Here is a 17,293-nt window from a genome sequence, read left to right on the forward strand (position 1 = left end):
AAGTTTTGGATCAAACATGTTAAGTTCCGCAGGCGATCCAAAATTTAATTTAAAAGAACACATGGTATCTAGGAGAATGTTCAGACCTTTGTACAAAATTTTTGTACAGTGGAACCTCTAGGTTTTTCGAGTAGCAACCAACAAGATCACCCTCCGGTTGTAATTCTGCTTCATCTACTATTGGTACGCTATCAGTCGAATGGTAGCCTTATCCCGCGACTAGTCTACCAAATCGAGCTCCATAAGTCTTCTCTCGACGTTCCTCTTATTGTAGAGTTGCACCCGATCGGATTCTACTCCGACTTCCACCGGGACTAACGCTTCATCGTCGTACACCGGATGAAATGGTGTTACGCCGGTCGCCTCCTTTGGAGTCGTGTGAAGGGCCCATAAGACGTTGGGGAGCTCGTCGACCCAGCTACCTTCTGCGTGGTCGAGCTGAGCTCGTAGAACTTTGAATATCTCCCGATTAGTGGCTTCTGTTTGACCGTTGCTCTAGGGGTAAGCCACTAAGGTGAAGGCTTACTGAATACCATAGCCTTCACACCACTCCCTAAGCCTCCATCTAGCGAACTGCCTCCTGTTGTCTGAGACAAGTCAATGAGGGATGTCGAACTGACACAAGATGTTCTGCCAGGCGAATTTGATGACTATCTGCTTGGTTATCTTTCCTAATGACCCAGCTTCCACCTATTTTGAAAAATAATCTACGGCGACGAGCAGGAATCTTCATTGAGCGATCGCTATTGGAAAAGGTCCAATGATGTCCATACTCTATTAGTCAAATGAGCAAGACACTATGGACGCCTTCATCTCCTCGGTCGGTTGGTGCGGGATATTATGAATTTTTGGCACGACAGGCAAGTAGCTACTGCCCGAGTAATGTCTTCCTGAAGCGTGGGCCAAAAATATCTGGCCAGAAGGATCTTACGGGATAATGAGCGGCCGCTCGGATGACTTCCGTGGGAGCCTTGATGTACTTCTTGGAAGATGTACTCTATATCTTCTGATCCAATGCACTTGAGCAGTGGCCTCAAGAAAGATTGCTTATAAAGTTGGTCCCCGATCAGTGTAAATCGTTCGACCCTCTTTTTCAATAGACGAGTCGCTTCCTGATCGGACGGGGTGCCGCCTGATCAAAGGAATTCAATGAATCGTGTCCTCTAGTCGCTTGGGAAGGAGACTCCCTCCATCTGATCGATGTGCACCACCAGTGAGACCTGCTCGATCAGGTGGTCTATAACAACCGGGGATAATGAACTAGGTAACTTAGCCAGTTCATCTGCTGCGTAGTTGTTTGATCAGGGGATCTTTTGTATAACGACTTCCTGAAAATTTGCCTTCAACTTCTTGAAGGCTTATGTATATAACTTGAGTCGGGAGCTGCTTATTTCAAATGTCCCTAATAGCTGCTAAGCGGTTAACTGGAAGTCCGAGTGGATGAGGATTCTTGTAGATCCGACGTGTCAAACTAGTTGTAGGCCGACTATCAAAGCTTCGTATTCGGCTTCATTATTCATCACCCGATAATCTAGTCGAACGAGTAGCTGCATCCAGTCCTCCTGGGGTGAAATCAACAGAATGTCGATCCCACTGCCTTGTTGAGTGGACGATCAGTCGATGTATATTTTCTAAGTTGCATCTGGCTCGATGTTCTGGACCTTTGTGATGAAATCAGCTAAGGCTTGGGGTTTAATTGTCGTTCGGGGCTGATACTGAATGTCGAATTCAATAAGCTCGATCGTCTACTTGATCAATCATCCGGACACCTCTAGATTTAGAATGACTCTTCTCAGGGCACTGTTGGTTATCACGACGATTGGGTGAGCCAGGAAATACGGATAGAGTCTCCGAGCGACTAGCACCAATGCGTATGCTAATTTTTCAAGACAGGTATAGCGGGACTCTACATCTTCCAATAATGACTCAAAAAATACATGAGTTGTTATTCGTGGCCATTCTGCTTTGTCAATGCCGAGCCAACCGCATACTCGGTGGATGACAGGTAGATCCAGCGCAGCTCGCTAGCGCTCAGCTTGGCCAATACAGACAAGGAATTGAGGAACTCCTTAAGCTCTTCCAACACCTTATCACACTCCGCATCCCATTGGAATTTCGTCGCTCGGCGTAGCACCTTGAAGAATGGATGGCATCGGTCGGATGACTTAGAGATGAACATTGACAACGCGGTGATCCGTCCGGTTAGTCGTTGGGCCTCCTTTAAGTTACTGGGTGGGGGCATATCCTATAGTGCCTTCACCTTGCTCAGATTCACCTCGATGTCCCGTTCGGTGACGATATATCTGAGGAAGCTGCCACTTTTCGCGCCAAACAAACATTTACTCAGGTTCAGCTTTATCCCATAAACCCTTAAGGTTCAGCATGTTTTTTTAATATATGCACAAAGATCAATAGCTCGAAGGGATTTTATTAATATATCATCGATATATACCTTCATGTTACGACCGATCTGCCGACGGAACACTTTATTCATCAGCCTCTGGTAGGTGGCATCGACGTTCTTCAATCCGAACGACATAATGTTGTAGCAATTTGTTCCATCAGCCATGATGAAGCTGACCTTCTTCTGATCCTCCCGGACGAGCGGCACTTGGTGGTATCCTTGGTATACGTTGAGCATGTAGATCAGCTCGTAGCCCGCCGTAGAGTTCACCATCTGATCAATCCTAGGTAGCGAGTAGAAATCCTTCAGGCACACCTTATTCAAGTAACGGAAGTCGATGTAGACCCTCTACTTGTTGCCCTACTTGGAGACCAACACAACATTAGCGAGCCAGCTTGGGAATTGGACTTCCCGGATATGTCTGACCTCAAGCAATTTTTTGATCTCCGCCCAGATGATCAGATTCTGCTCCGCACTGAAGTCCCTCTTTTCTTGCCTCATGGGCATAGCGTCCTGTCGGACATGAAGCTCGTGCTGAGCCACACTCGGTGAAATCCCAGGGAGCTCATGTGTCGACTAGGTGAACACATCATGATTTTGTCTGAGGCATGCGACCAACTCTGCCTTCTTCTCACTTTCTAGGTCGGCGGTGACAAAGGTAGTTGCCTCCGACTTGCTTGGGTGAATTTGTACCTCTTCCTTTTCGTCATAGACCAACGTAGGAGGTTTTTCTATGATACCATTCACCTCCAAGCGCGGGTTCTTCCGAGCGGCCCTTGCTTCGGATTTAATCATCTCGACGTAGCATCGCCGAGCAACCAATTGGTCACCTTTGACTTCACCCACCTTGTCGTCTACCGGGAATTTGATCTTCTGGCAGAAGGTGGATGTTAGGACCAAAAGTAGCTAGAGGGGGGGTTGAATAGCTCGTCGCGTTCGCTCGGTGCTTGGCGTTGCTCAGCGTTGCTTGGCGTTGATTGTTTCTTCAAGAATATGCAGCGGAAAATACAGAAACAAATACACCCACGCTAACACTAGGATTTTACTTGGTATCCACCTCCAAAGGAGGTGACTAATCCAAGGATCCACACCACGCACGCACCCTCCACTATGAAACACTCCTTTTCGGTAACTACCGAGGGCGGAGAAGCCCTACAAGACTCTCGGTACAAGAAGAAGGAAAGGGAAACAAAATACAAGCACAAAGCTTACAATGAATGCAGAAAACCCTAACCCTAGCTTCTCTTCTTGCCTTTGATCCGCCTCTTGACTCGGAGAGCTTCCAAGAACCTTCAAGAACTGGCGATCACGAGCTTTGAGAGTGCTGTGGAGGAGCTGGTGAAGATCTGAGATGAAACAGTAAAGAGATGCCGCAGCCATCACACGCCTGCAGCTATAAACGACGCCAACGGTCGGATCCCGATCGATTCGAATATTCCCAATCGATCGGGGAGGCTTTGGATCGATCCACGGATCGATCCAGAGCGCCTAGCGAGAAGCGCTGGATCGATCCACGGATCGATCCGGGCTTATCGGCCAGGCGGTCAATCGATCCATCGATCGATTGGGACCTCTGAATCGATCCACGGATCGATCCGGCCTCTCTGTGCTCGGGCGAGAGCGGATCGATCCACTGATCGATCCAGAGCCTGGATCGATCCACTGATCGATCCAGCACTTGATTTTTGTCCAAAACCAAGTCCCAAACCTCCCAAACCAACATCCGGTCAACCTTGACCTGTTGGTATGTCATGCATAGCATCTAGTCACTCCCTTGACCTGCTAGGACTCCCTTACCAAGTGTCCGGTCAATCCCTTTGACCCACTTGGACTTTTCTCTGTGCCAAGTATCCGGTCAATCCTTTGACCTACTTGGACTTCCCAACACCAGATGTCCAATCATCCTTGATCCATCTGGATTTTCCCTTGCCTGGCTTCACTCACCAGGAATTTCACCTAGCTTCACTCACTAGGGTTTTCCATCTGCCTAGCTTCACTCACTAGGACTTTCACCTGGCTTCACTCACCAGGATTTCCATCTGCCTAGCTTCACTCACTAGGACTTTCACCTGGCTTCACTCACCAGGATTTCCATCTGCCTAGCTTCACTCACTAGGACTTCCTTCTGCCTGGCTTCACTCACCAGGATTTTCATACTGCCTAGCTTCACTCACTAGGTCTTTCATTTTGCCTAACATCCCAGTTAGGATTTCCCAGTCAAGTATCCGGTCAACCTTGACCTACTTGACTCTTCTTCAATCAATATCTTATTGTCAAACATCTAAACCCAAACCAAGACTCAGCTTGGTTACCCAGGTCAACCTTGACCTGAGGGATATTGCACCAACAATCTCCCCCTTTTTGATGTTTGACAATACCACAATAACACTTACAATCCCATATGTAAGTTAGGCTAATCCCATAGCCTCCTTCTTCATGCCACTAGGTAATGAAAGCATAAATTAAGCTCTTCATTCTCCCCCTAAGAGGGCAAACTCCCTCTAGGTAATGAAAGCCTAACTTACTCCCTTTCATGAGTCCTTTCATTCTCCCCCTATGACCTTCCCATAGGTAATGAAGGCCTAAGCTTAACCATACATTCTCCCCCTATTGGCACACATCAACCCATCGTTGGACACACATCAACCTATGCTCCAATTCTGGGCACACTTCAACAAATCCATTTGTTGAAGACTCTCCCCCTGAAGAGTTGCTCATCGTGATCACAACTTCACTCATTGTGATCACCCGATAATGAGATCCCATACCCGTCATTATCACCTTAACTTCTCCCTCAATGTTGACAAATACCCAACCTTGAGCATTTTCAACCACTTGAGTGTCCACTTGAAATAATGAGGATATCCACTCCCCATTTCTCCCCATTTCAAGTTTAAATGCTCAACCTTGAGCAAGTCCACAACAGAAGGTTAACCACCTTCCAAGGTTCATGAAAAATAATTTTCATGTCTTTAAAGAGTCCCTCCCCCTAAAGACATGGTGGTAACTTCTGTCATTGCACCAACAATGACTTGGAATCCCTAAAACATTAGGAAACCCAAATTTAGAAGTTTTGAGGTTCAAATATTCAAAATTTGAAACACACCTCAACCTAAACTTCAACTTAGCCTTCCTTAACCAATCCATCCTTGTTTTCACATGAAAACACCCTTTGTATGTATACAAATGTATTTTTAGGGGTTTGGAATGGTTACCTAGACTCAAAGAGGTTCAAAGATGCTGAAATCAAGCCTTCCCAGCCAAAATCAGCAACTTGGATAGATTGGAGTTGGGTTCCAATCGATTGAACCTTTCTGAATCGATCCACTGATCGATTCAGACTACTTGGATCGATCGGCTGATCGATCCAGCGAGCTTCTGCTCGCGGGAGACTTGCCTTCTGAATCGATCCACGGATCGATTCGGGCACTCCAATCGATCCATGGATCGATCGGAGCTCTGATAGTTGCTGAAATTCCATTTCAGTCAACTTCAGAAACCCCTAGAAAATTCTACAAAAATCCAAAAATCATGAAATTTCGTGTAGACATTATTTAGGGCATACTTAATCATGGAAAAATAGATTTCTATGAAAATACATCATATTTTCAAAGATTGACACAAACTTGAAAACTTGCAAAAACTTTAGTGTTTTTCTTCAAGGTTGTGTCTCACTATTCAATGGTGATTACTATCAAAAGATAGCCTTCACCAAGGTTTTCCAAAAACATTTTAAAAATATTTTCAAAACCAATATCCCATCACATTCCTTGGGCTTAATGCACATGACTTGTACATTAGCTTTCCCAATGATGGGAAAACACATAACTATGTGTTTTGATGAACCTAAAACTCAAAAGAATGCACTAAATCAACATCTTGAGTTTTATTCATCTTCCTAACATCTCACTTGTATCTATTGTAGACAAAACACATACAAGTCATCTTAGAGGTCTTTGTGAGATGTAAAATTTGGTTTTGCCCTATTCTAGGGATCATGCATATCTATCTAGGCATTTTAGAGATATTAGACATCCACCCAGGATGTCACTTGTCAATAAGTGTCGTTAAATGCCATTCATCCTTAATTACAAGGAATTAAACTTAATGCATGATTATGTTATGGCATACATCAAAAGAAAATAATTTTCAAAAGAAAATATCCTATTACTACATGATGTATGAATGTCATGACATGGTATTTTTGTATTTTCCATAATAAAACATGAATGCAAAACTAGACATGATGTCATGGCATATGATGGGCAAACAATCATGGCAAGATTTAGCATAAATAAAATATACCTAGATTAACTATCTAAGTATCCTTAAAGTCTTAGCTAAACTTACACCTTAAACCTAGATTGCCCTAAAGTGCTACAAGAGAATGCCAAAGCCTAAATTTGGCATTTCTAATTTCCTTGATTTAATGTATGCCAATTGAAAATAAACATGTCCTCAAATGTTGGCATATTCCATTTTTCCTCAAGAGTGATTACATAAATCAAGGCCCGGATTGCCTTAAATTTCCAAGAGAATACCAAAATCCCAACTTGGTATTTCTCAATGAATTTCCCAATATGTGCCATTTAAGATTAAAATCAATTCTTCCACCATTAGGCACATTTTACTCTTTCAAGGAGTAAACAATAATTCCATTTCATTTTCAAAGGTTAACTAAAACCTTGAAAATGCTCCTTGAGTGTCAATTTCCTCAAAGTTGGGTTAACTACCCTTCTAATCGGAGTTGACACTCTCTAACCCATCTATGGGGTAGAGAAGATGCTCCTAGGAACCCAACACCTATTGGTGCTCCTTGGATGCTCTAGGTACTCACTAGGGATAACTTCCCTAGATACCTTCCTAGTGACCTTGTTGGGCTTCTTAGAAGCCTTGGTCACATTTTCTAGGTCAACTCTAGGGATAACCTCCCTTGTGACCTTGTTTGTGACTTTCTTAGACTTCTTAGAAGTCTTAGTCACATTTATTGCAAAAATACTCTTAGGGATGACTTCCCTAGTATTTTTGGCTTGACCACTAGACCTAGGGTTTGTTCCATAACTATATGGAACTCTATGGTAAGAGGGCACATCCTTCTTAGCCTTTGGTTTGTATCCCGAACCTCTATGGCCATTGGATGGCTTTTGTACCCCTAACCCTAGGTTATGCTCATTTTGCCCTAATAGGATATTTTCCATCCTTTTTAGGGTCTTTTCCATTTTATCAAGCCTTGATCTCAAGACTTGATTTTCTAACACTAAGTCCTTAGTTTTAGATTTTTCATTTGATTCATGAGCATATTTGTTCTTGGGCTTGTATCTAAAATCTTTAGAGTTATTGCCCAGACTTTTACCTACATTCCTAGCCTTAGGTGTAGTGGTTTTAGCATGAAAAGCTATATGTTTTTCTTTAACGCTATCATGCTTTCTATTTTCATGGTAAATAGCATTAAAATGATATAAGTTAGAACTATCATGCTTTTTACCATAATGTAAAGGGGTAGGCTCAATAAATATTACCTTCTTCTTTACCTTGGAGGCTCCCCCTTGACTAGTGCCTCCTTGAGCCTTGACCACCTTCTTCCCCTTGGGGCATTGACTTCGGTAATGCCCCTTTTGATTGCAAGAGAAACATATAATATGCTCCTTGCTCTTCTTTGTGTTGGGGATGATCTCCTTGGGCTTCGCCTTGCCCTTTTGTGCCACTTGGCCCTTCTTCTTGGCCAATTTAGGGCACTTGCTCTTGTAGTGCCCATGTTCCCTACACTCAAAGCATATAATATGATTTTTATTTTTAATTGAAATATTTATACCTTTGCTTGTAGGGGTGGCATCTTTCCCTTTGGATCCGGAGGTAGAAGCTTCCTCTTGATCCGATCTTGATTCTCCTCCATTTGATTTTTCTTGACTCGTGGAGGTAGAAGCTTCTTCAATCTCTTCATCTCTTGACCCGGATGTAGAAGCTTCTCTTTCTTCTTGATCCGGTGTCACCAAGGATTGCTCCCCCTCAATCCTAGAGGTGGAGGCTTCATCATCTTGAATATGAAACAAGGAGTATGCTCCCTCCTTGTTCCCTTCGTTACATTCCCTTGAGGATGAAGCTTCTTGGATTTCCTCTTCTTCGGAGGTTGAGCATCTCTCAACCTCGGAGTCCTCCTCTTGGTCTTGCTCCAAAGAGTCACCCTCTCTGGATTCTTCATGATCTTGTACAGTGGAGGGGATCTCTTCATGAAGCTTAGCCAATTTGCTCCAAAGTTCCTTTGCATCTTCAAATTCTCCAATTTTGCAAAGAATGGTGCTTGGCAATAAATTGACCAAAAGCTTGGTCACTTTGTCATTTGCCTCGCACCTTTGGACTTGCTCCGGGCTCCATTTGCTCCTTTTGAGTACTTTGCCCTTGGAATTTGTGGGAGCTTCAAAACCTTCCATGAGAGCAAATCATTGCTCTATCTCCATCATAAGAAAATTTTCGATTCTTGATTTCCAAGAATCGAAGCTTGTAGATGAATATGGTGGAGCCACCCTTGTGTCAAATCCAAGTCCATCTTGGAATTGCATCTTGAAGTTGAGCTTGATAAAATCTTGAACTTGAAGAATTTGCTCCAACTTCTTCACCCCTCTAGCTTTTTTTGTTATGCTTGACCCTTCCGGCGATGATTCCGGTGAAGAGCGGCTTTGCTCTGATACCACTTGTTAGGACCAAAAGTAGCTAGAGGGGGGGTGAATAGCTCGTCGCGTTCGCTCGATGCTTGGCGTTGCTCAGCGTTGCTTGGCGTTGATTGTTTCTTCAAGAATATGCAGCGGAAAATACAGAAACAAATACACCCACGCTAACACTAGGATTTTACTTGGTATCCACCTCCAAAGGAGGTGACTAATCCAAGGATCCACACCACGCACGCACCCTCCACTATAAAACACTCCTTTTCGGTAACTACCGAGGGCGGAGAAGCCCTACAAGACTCTCGGTACAAGAAGAAGGAAAGGGAAACAAAATACAAGCACAAAGCTTACAATGAATGCAGAAAACCCTAACCCTAGCTTCTCTTCTTGCCTTTGATCCGCCTCTTGACTCGGAGAGCTTCCAAGAACCTTCAAGAACTGGCGATCACGAGCTTTGAGAGTGCTGTGGAGGAGCTGGCGAAGATCTGAGATGAAACCGTAAAGAGATGCCGCAGCCATCACACGCCTGCAGCTATAAACGACGTCAACGGTCGGATCCCGATCGATTCGAATATTCCCAATCGATCGGGGAGGCTTTGGATCGATCCACAGATCGATCCAGAGCGCCTCTGTGCTCTGGAAAAGCGCCTGGATCGATCCACGGATCGATCCAGCGCTTATCGCGCGAAGCAGCCGCGTCCCAATCGATCCACTGATCGATTGGGACCTCTGGATCGATCCACGGATCGATCCAGAGGCTCTCTGTTCACTGGGACAGGTCTGGATCGATCCAGCACTTGATTTTTGTCCAAAACCAAGTCCCAAACCTCCCAAACCAACATTCGGTCAACCTTGATCTGTTGGTATGTCATGCCTAGCATCTAGTCACTCCCTTGACCTGCTAGGACTCCCTTACCAAGTGTCCGGTCAATCCCTTTGACCCACTTGGACTTTTCTCTGTGCCAAGTATCCGGTCAATCCTTTGACCTACTTGGACTTCCCAACACCAGATGTCCAATCATCCTTGATCCATCTGGATTTTCCCTTGCCTGGCTTCACTCACCAGGACTTTCACCTAGCTTCACTCACTAGGGTTTTCCATCTGCCTAGCTTCACTCACTAGGACTTTCACCTGGCTTCACTCACCAGGATTTCCATCTGCCTAGCTTCACTCACTAGGACTTTCACCTGGCTTCACTCACCAGGATTTCCATCTGCCTAGCTTCACTCACTAGGACTTCCTTCTGCCTGGCTTCACTCACCAGGATTTTCATACTGCCTAGCTTCACTCACTAGGTCTTTCATTTTGCCTAACATCCCAGTTAGGATTTCCCAGTCAAGTATCCGGTCAACCTTGACCTACTTGACTCTTCTTCAATCAATATCTTATTGTCAAACATCTAAACCCAAACCAAGACTCAGCTTGGTTACCCAGGTCAACCTTGACCTGAGGGATATTGCACCAACAGTGGACACCATCGCTCAGAACTCATTGAGTGCTGGTTGGCCCAATATGATGTTGTAGGCTGATGGCATGTCCACCACAATGAAATTTGTGGTCCTTATCCTCTTTAGCGGCTCCTCCCCGAGCGAGACCACCAGGCAGACTTGGCAGATTGGTAACACTTCGTTGCTTGTGAATCCATAGAGTGGAGTTGTCATGGGCAGCAAATCACTTTAGTCGATTTGCAGCTGATCAAACGCCTTCTTGAATATGATATTAACTGAGCTCCCTGTGTCAACAAAGGTTCGGTGAATAATGTAGTTAGCGATTACCGTTCGGATGATCAGCGTGTCATCCTGAGGGATCTCCACTCCCTCTAAGTCCCTTAGGCCGAAATTGATCTAAGGTCCTTTGGCCTTCTCCTTGCTGCAGCTAATGACATAGATCTCGAATCGCCGAGCATGCGACTTCCTTGCTTGTTTGGAATCACCGCCAGTCGATCCACCAGTGATCATTCATATTTCTCCACGAGCGGCATTACTCCTGTTCTCCTCCTCTAGAGCTGAAGGCATTGGATCGAGTCGCGCGTGAGAGGAGAAGAGGTGAATCAAGTGGTTTTTGAAAAATTGGTCTTTTTCATTTTTAAGAACTTAGTACGCAGCGAAAAACTACGAGAAAAGACGAAAATAAAAAAGCAAGTAAAATAACACGCGTTCAGATTTACTTGGTTCAAAGCCTTTAGCGACTCCTACTCCAAGACCCAGCTCCCGTGGACCTTTCGATAGGCAATCCACTAAAATACCTTTTTCGGTACCTCCGGAAAAGGTAATTGAGTACAAAAAGATGGAACAAGTGCAACACCTTGCACTTGTCCTATTGCAAATACTTAAACACATAAATTACAGTTCGTTACCCAACACCTTTGAAGATTGTCAGTTTAGGCTCAATGTCCGTTAGTTCCTCGATAGTAGTCGGGTGCAACAGCATCGTAGTGGAGTCACAACAGTAGGCTGGAGCAGTCAGAACCTCAATAGGATACGTAGAAGTTTGTATGTGAGCTGTGTCTTGAATCATGCACAAATAGAGCTTATATAGGCTGTGGAAGGCACCATCAACCTCCTCCAAGGTGCCTCCACAAGCAAATTGTTGGAGTGTATACTGAAAGCCTAAGCTTTGTAAACATTCATTATGAATAAAGAATCACATTAGGTCAAATTGTCTACATTTAGTTGTAGTTGTTCAATTAATTTATACTGTAGATAACATAGTATGTGGTGCCACATGCAGAAGATGATGTTATCAGTACCTTATAAATTATAAACAGTAGCTCACGACCAAAATGGAAAGGAACAAACCATTAGAAGGTCGTAGTGTAATTAGGTATCAGTTTATCTTGACTGTATAATTACACTAGTACACTTAGAGTGTATTGAGTAGGACCATTTGAGGTCATTTCTTTTATACTGACTTTATAAAGAAACAAAGATCTCGGTTATTATGGAAGTGTGCGCTCTTAATCCTAATATAATAACAAGCACATATATTTGATATTTATTTCTTTAATTTATCAATGGGTGAGATTTAGTTCGATGAATCAATAAGCCCGATAAGTTGGGAAATGGTATCACTTATAGTGTGTGTTGTTGATTATAGAAGGAAACTGTGTCCTAGAGATACTAGGTTGATAATGTCCTCAAGAGGAGCTCATAAGGATTGTCATGTTAAACCCTGCAGGTGGACCTAGTCCGACATGATGATAAGGTTGAGTAGTACTACTCTTGGACTAAGATATTAATTAAATGAGTTGTCAGTAACTCACTTAATTAGTGGACATTCGATATCTTAAACACAGGGAGACTAACACACTCATAATAAGAAGGAGCCCAAAAATGTAATTTGGGATTGGTGTGGTAGTTCAATAATAGTTCTCTAGTGGAATGAATTATTATTGATAAAATTAAGTTGTGTGTTCGGGGCGAACACGGGATGCTTAATTTTATCAGGAGACCAAAACCAATTCCTCCTCTCGGTCCCTATCGTAGCCTCTTATTTATAGAGTACTATACCCACCTATACCCACCTTCTATACCCACCTAAAGGGGGTCGGCCAAGCTAGCTTGGGAACTAAGCTAGGGCCGGCCTAGGTATAAATTGGGGTGGCCGGCCCTAGCTTGAACCCAAGCTAGAGGGGCCGACCAAATTAAATTAAAAAAAGAATTTTAATTTTAATTTTTATTATGTGGAAGATATAATTTATTAAAGAGAATTAAAATTAAATTATCTTTCTTGTAAAAGATCTACAAAAGATTAAAGAAAAAGATTAGATCTCTTTCCTTATTTGTAGATTGGTGAGATATTTTATTTTCTCTTTAAAAATTATTCACATGTTGTAAAATTAAAATTATGGAAATTTCTTTTTATCAACTATGAAGAGATTTTGAAGAGAAATTTTAATTTTAAAATTTCCGGAAACAAATTAGGAAGTTTTAATTGTTGATTGAAACTTGTCTAATTTGATTTCATGATGTGGCCGGCCATTAGAATTTAATTGGGGAAATTTTATTTTATTTTTCTCAATTAAATCATGTCAAGGAAATTAAGGAAATTTTATTGTAATTAAATTTCCTAATTTGCTTAGGCCAAGGAATATAAAAGAAGGGGTGAGGGTGCCTTCATGAGATACAACCTCTATTATTTCTCTCCCTCTTTTGTTCCTTGGTGTGGCCGGCCATCATCCTCTCCCTCTCTTCCTCTTGTGGTGGCCGAACCTCTCTCTCCCCTTGGAGCTCTTGTGGTGGCCGGATACTACTTGGAGAAGAAGAAGAAGAAGGAGAGAAAGCTAGCATCTCTTGGAGCTTGGTTGGTGTTTTGATCTTCTTCCTTGGTGAAGCTTCCTTATTGTTGGCCGAACCTAGCTAGGAGGAGAAGAAGGTGGTTGGTGGTTTCTCATCTCGGAAGATCGTTGCCCACACAACGTCTGAGGTTAGAAGAGGAATACGGTAGAAGATCAAGAGGTCTTTCTAGAAGGTATAACTAGTAATTTTTCCTTTCCGCATCATGCTAGTTATTTATGGAAATAATACCAAATACAAGAGGCTTACGATTCTAGTATTTCGAATATGTTTTTCGAAGTTGTGTTCTTTTGTTTTTTTCCCTTGTGATTTGATTGTTCTTTTTGGTTAACCTAAAGTTATTTTAGGAAATTAAATATTAGATTTCTATAAAAGGTTTTGTCTAGTCGGTGGTGGTTGCTCCCATATCCAAGAAGGCCATGTGCCTCGCCACGTCAGTACTGGGAACCAATTATGGAAATTAATATTTAATGGAATTAATAACTTAAGATGATTTGGGTCGAACATGTTAAGTTCCGCAGGAGACCCAAGTCAAAACCTAAAAGAACGAATAGATTAAGTTTTGGATCAAACGTGTTAAGTTCCGCAGGCGATCCAAAATTTAATTTAAAAGAACACATGGTAGCTAGGAAAAGGTTCAGACCTTTGTACAAAATTTTTGTACAGTGATACCTTTAGGTTTTCCGAGTAGCAACCAACAATTGGTATCAGAGCTATGGTTTTGCCTCTGTGTATTTGGTATTAGTTTAATTATGCACATGTCATACATAATTTAGGCAGGATAATAGTAGGATGTGCTAACTTTGTGGATGCAGGATCCAACTATTATGGCTTTTAGTTATTATGTGTGTGATTAGACCCTTGGACATGTCAAGGGCATTTATATGTGTGTGCATGATTGTATTAAAAATACAGCAGGAGCTTTATTTAGTTTTATTAGGATTTTATTTTTGATCTAGATACATGTACATTCCTTTTATGGAATATAGGATCAAAAATGTAAAATTCTATTTATGTCGCGGATCGAATCTTGCAAAGCGTGGAACCTTCTAAGGACCAGAGGCGCAGCGGAACTAGGAGCAAGATGGATGCGACAGCTAGACCCGGTGGCGGTGGCCAAATATGGCAGCAGCTTGGGATGACAACACACGGAGGACAACTAGAGATAAAAGCCATAATAGTTGAAAATTAGATTTTCTATTTATTGCATTTATATTGTGCTGTGTGTGTATGTTAGTTTACATGTTTAGTAGGCTAGCATAGTTAAAATTCCTCATTTATAAATAACTAAGTGGGAGAGGGATTTTTAAGTAAATCCCATGGTCTCCATTACTGGTTTGTAAGTGATGCAAACAAGCTTGCGCGTTGGCTCTGAGTGCCTTCCTCCATAACGGATGAGCTTGTTTGTGGATCACTAGAACAGACTTCCATTTTTGGATGACTATAGGAAGTTAATTAAGAGCGTGTGATCTTCCCCAATGGAAGGGGCATAATCTTATTAATGGACTTAGTGTCAAGTAATGGTATACACTTAGACACATCTAATAGTATCCTCCCCATCGGAGTCACTGCTATTATTTGTGTGACCAAAAGACACCAACTATTAATTTTATTTGTCAAAAAGTTAGGTTGACAAGATAATAAAATCAATGGGTTAAAACCCTCCTTTTACAAATGTTGAATTTGTATACGTCCACACTAACGTGGCATACAAAATTCACGGTGTTTTGAGGTGTTGGTTAATTTAAAATAGTATTGTTTGAGGAATCAATATTATTCTAAATTTAGAGTTCTGACCAAAAGTTATTTGTAATTCTTAGGATGACTTTCAACCTACTGTCCATCATACTTCAACAGAATAGACTTACTGGACCAAATTACATAGATTGGAAAAGAAACCTGGACATTGTTCTTCTACTGAAGGCTATAAATTTGTACTGACCGAGGCTTGTACTGAAGCACCCATTGGTGAATCAACCCAAGAGGAGATTGAATATCATAGGAAATGGGTAAAAGTCGATGAGATGGCGGTGTTACATTTTGGCTTCAATATCAAATGTATTGCAACATCGACATCAAGACCGACGACTTATGATATTATGAACAATCTCAAAGAACTCTTTGTCATCGGGATAGGGCTTCTAGGCAAGAAGCCATGAGAAAGATAATGACAACCACCATGCAAGAGGGTACTCCTGAGGGATCATATCCTAAAGATGATGGCTTATCCCAACGAACTGATCCTTGGAGGAGAAATTGATGGGAAACCCGGATCGATATGATCCTCCAAACGCTACCAAGAAGTTTTGAGCAGCCGAACTATAATATGAATAAGAGGATTTATTCATTAGCGGAACTCTTGACAGAACCAGAAGGATTATTTCGTCACAATGCTCAAATTCACTATGCTGAAAATGGTTCTACTTCTAAACCGAGAGGAAAGAAGAAGAAGAAACAAGTCGGTTCAGCAAAGAAAGTGAATAAATCTCAGAGTACGGGATTTAAAGCTGGAGTGAAGAAGCCGAAGTGCTTCATCTGCAAGTAGGCAGGACATTGGAAGGCGGACTGTCCTCGTAGGAACCAAAACAAAGGTATATCTCATGCTCTAGTTGTTGAAACATGTTTAGCGGTGTTATCTACCAGCACCTGGTGTGTAGATACGGGAGCCACTGATCATGTCTGCAATTCCTTGCAGGGGTTCCAGGAAACCCGACGACTATCTGAAGGAGAAATTACCGTCTACATGGGCAATGCTACTAAGGTGGCAGCTATTGCAGTGGGAGACATCTACTTATCTTTTAGTAGAAATAGGAATTTGGTTTTAAGAAATTGTCTTTATGTACCCAGTTTTAGAAAGAATTTAATTTCAGTTTCTAAACTATTTTTAGATGGATATTCAGTTTCTTTCAGTAACGATGTAGTTATTAAGAGAAATAAAGTGATTATCTGTTCTGGTACATTAGTTGGTAATTTGTATACTTTAAATCCAATTTCTTTCACAAAGCAAAACATGAAATTTATAACTCATCTTCTAACTCAAATAAAAGAAAAGAACCTTCGGAAATGAACCAAGCATATCTTTGGCATATAAGACTTGGTCATATTAACTTAAGTAGGATTCAGAGGCTAATAGCCGATGGACTTTTGGGTTCATTAGAGTTGGAAAATTTTTCAACTTGTGAATCTTGCTTGGAAGGTAAAATGACCAAGAGGCCATTCAAGGCCAAGGGGTATAGAGCCAAAGAAGTGTTGGAATTGGTTCATTCTGATTTGTGTGGTCCTATGTTTGTCCAGGCAAGAGGTGGTTTTGAATATTTTGTCTCTTTTATAGATGATTATTCAAGATACGGATATATTTACCTAATGCGCCGTAAGTCTAAGTGCTTTGATAAGTTCAAAGAATACAAGGCTGATGTGGAGAAACGATTAGGTAAAAGTATCAAGACACTACGATCTGATCGTGGTGGCGAATACCTCTTAGGAGAGTTTAGGAATTACTTATCAGAGGCCGGGATTCAATCCCAATTGTCTGCACCTGGAACACCCCAACAGAATGGTATAGCAGAACGAAGGAATAGGACTCTTATGGAGATGGTTAGATCGATGATGAGTTATTCAGAATTATCAAATTCGTTTTGGGGATATGCTCTGGAAACAGCAGTGTATGTTCTGAACTTAATACCTTCTAAATCAGTTTCTTCTACTCCCATAGAATTGTGGAATGGGCGAAAACCCAGTCTAAGACATATTCGGATTTGGGGTAGTCCAGCACATGTGCTGAAACCTATTAGAGTGTATGCTAAAAGCCTAGCTTTTGGTATAAACATTTATCTAGAAATAAGAATCACATTGGTCAAATGTCTACATTTATGATAGATGTAGTTGCTCAATTAATTTATATTGTAGATAACATGGTGTGTGGTGTCACACA

The sequence above is a fragment of the Zingiber officinale genome, chromosome 2A, assembly GCF_018446385.1.
Source record: "Zingiber officinale cultivar Zhangliang chromosome 2A, Zo_v1.1, whole genome shotgun sequence".
Lineage (NCBI taxonomy): Eukaryota > Viridiplantae > Streptophyta > Magnoliopsida > Zingiberales > Zingiberaceae > Zingiber > Zingiber officinale.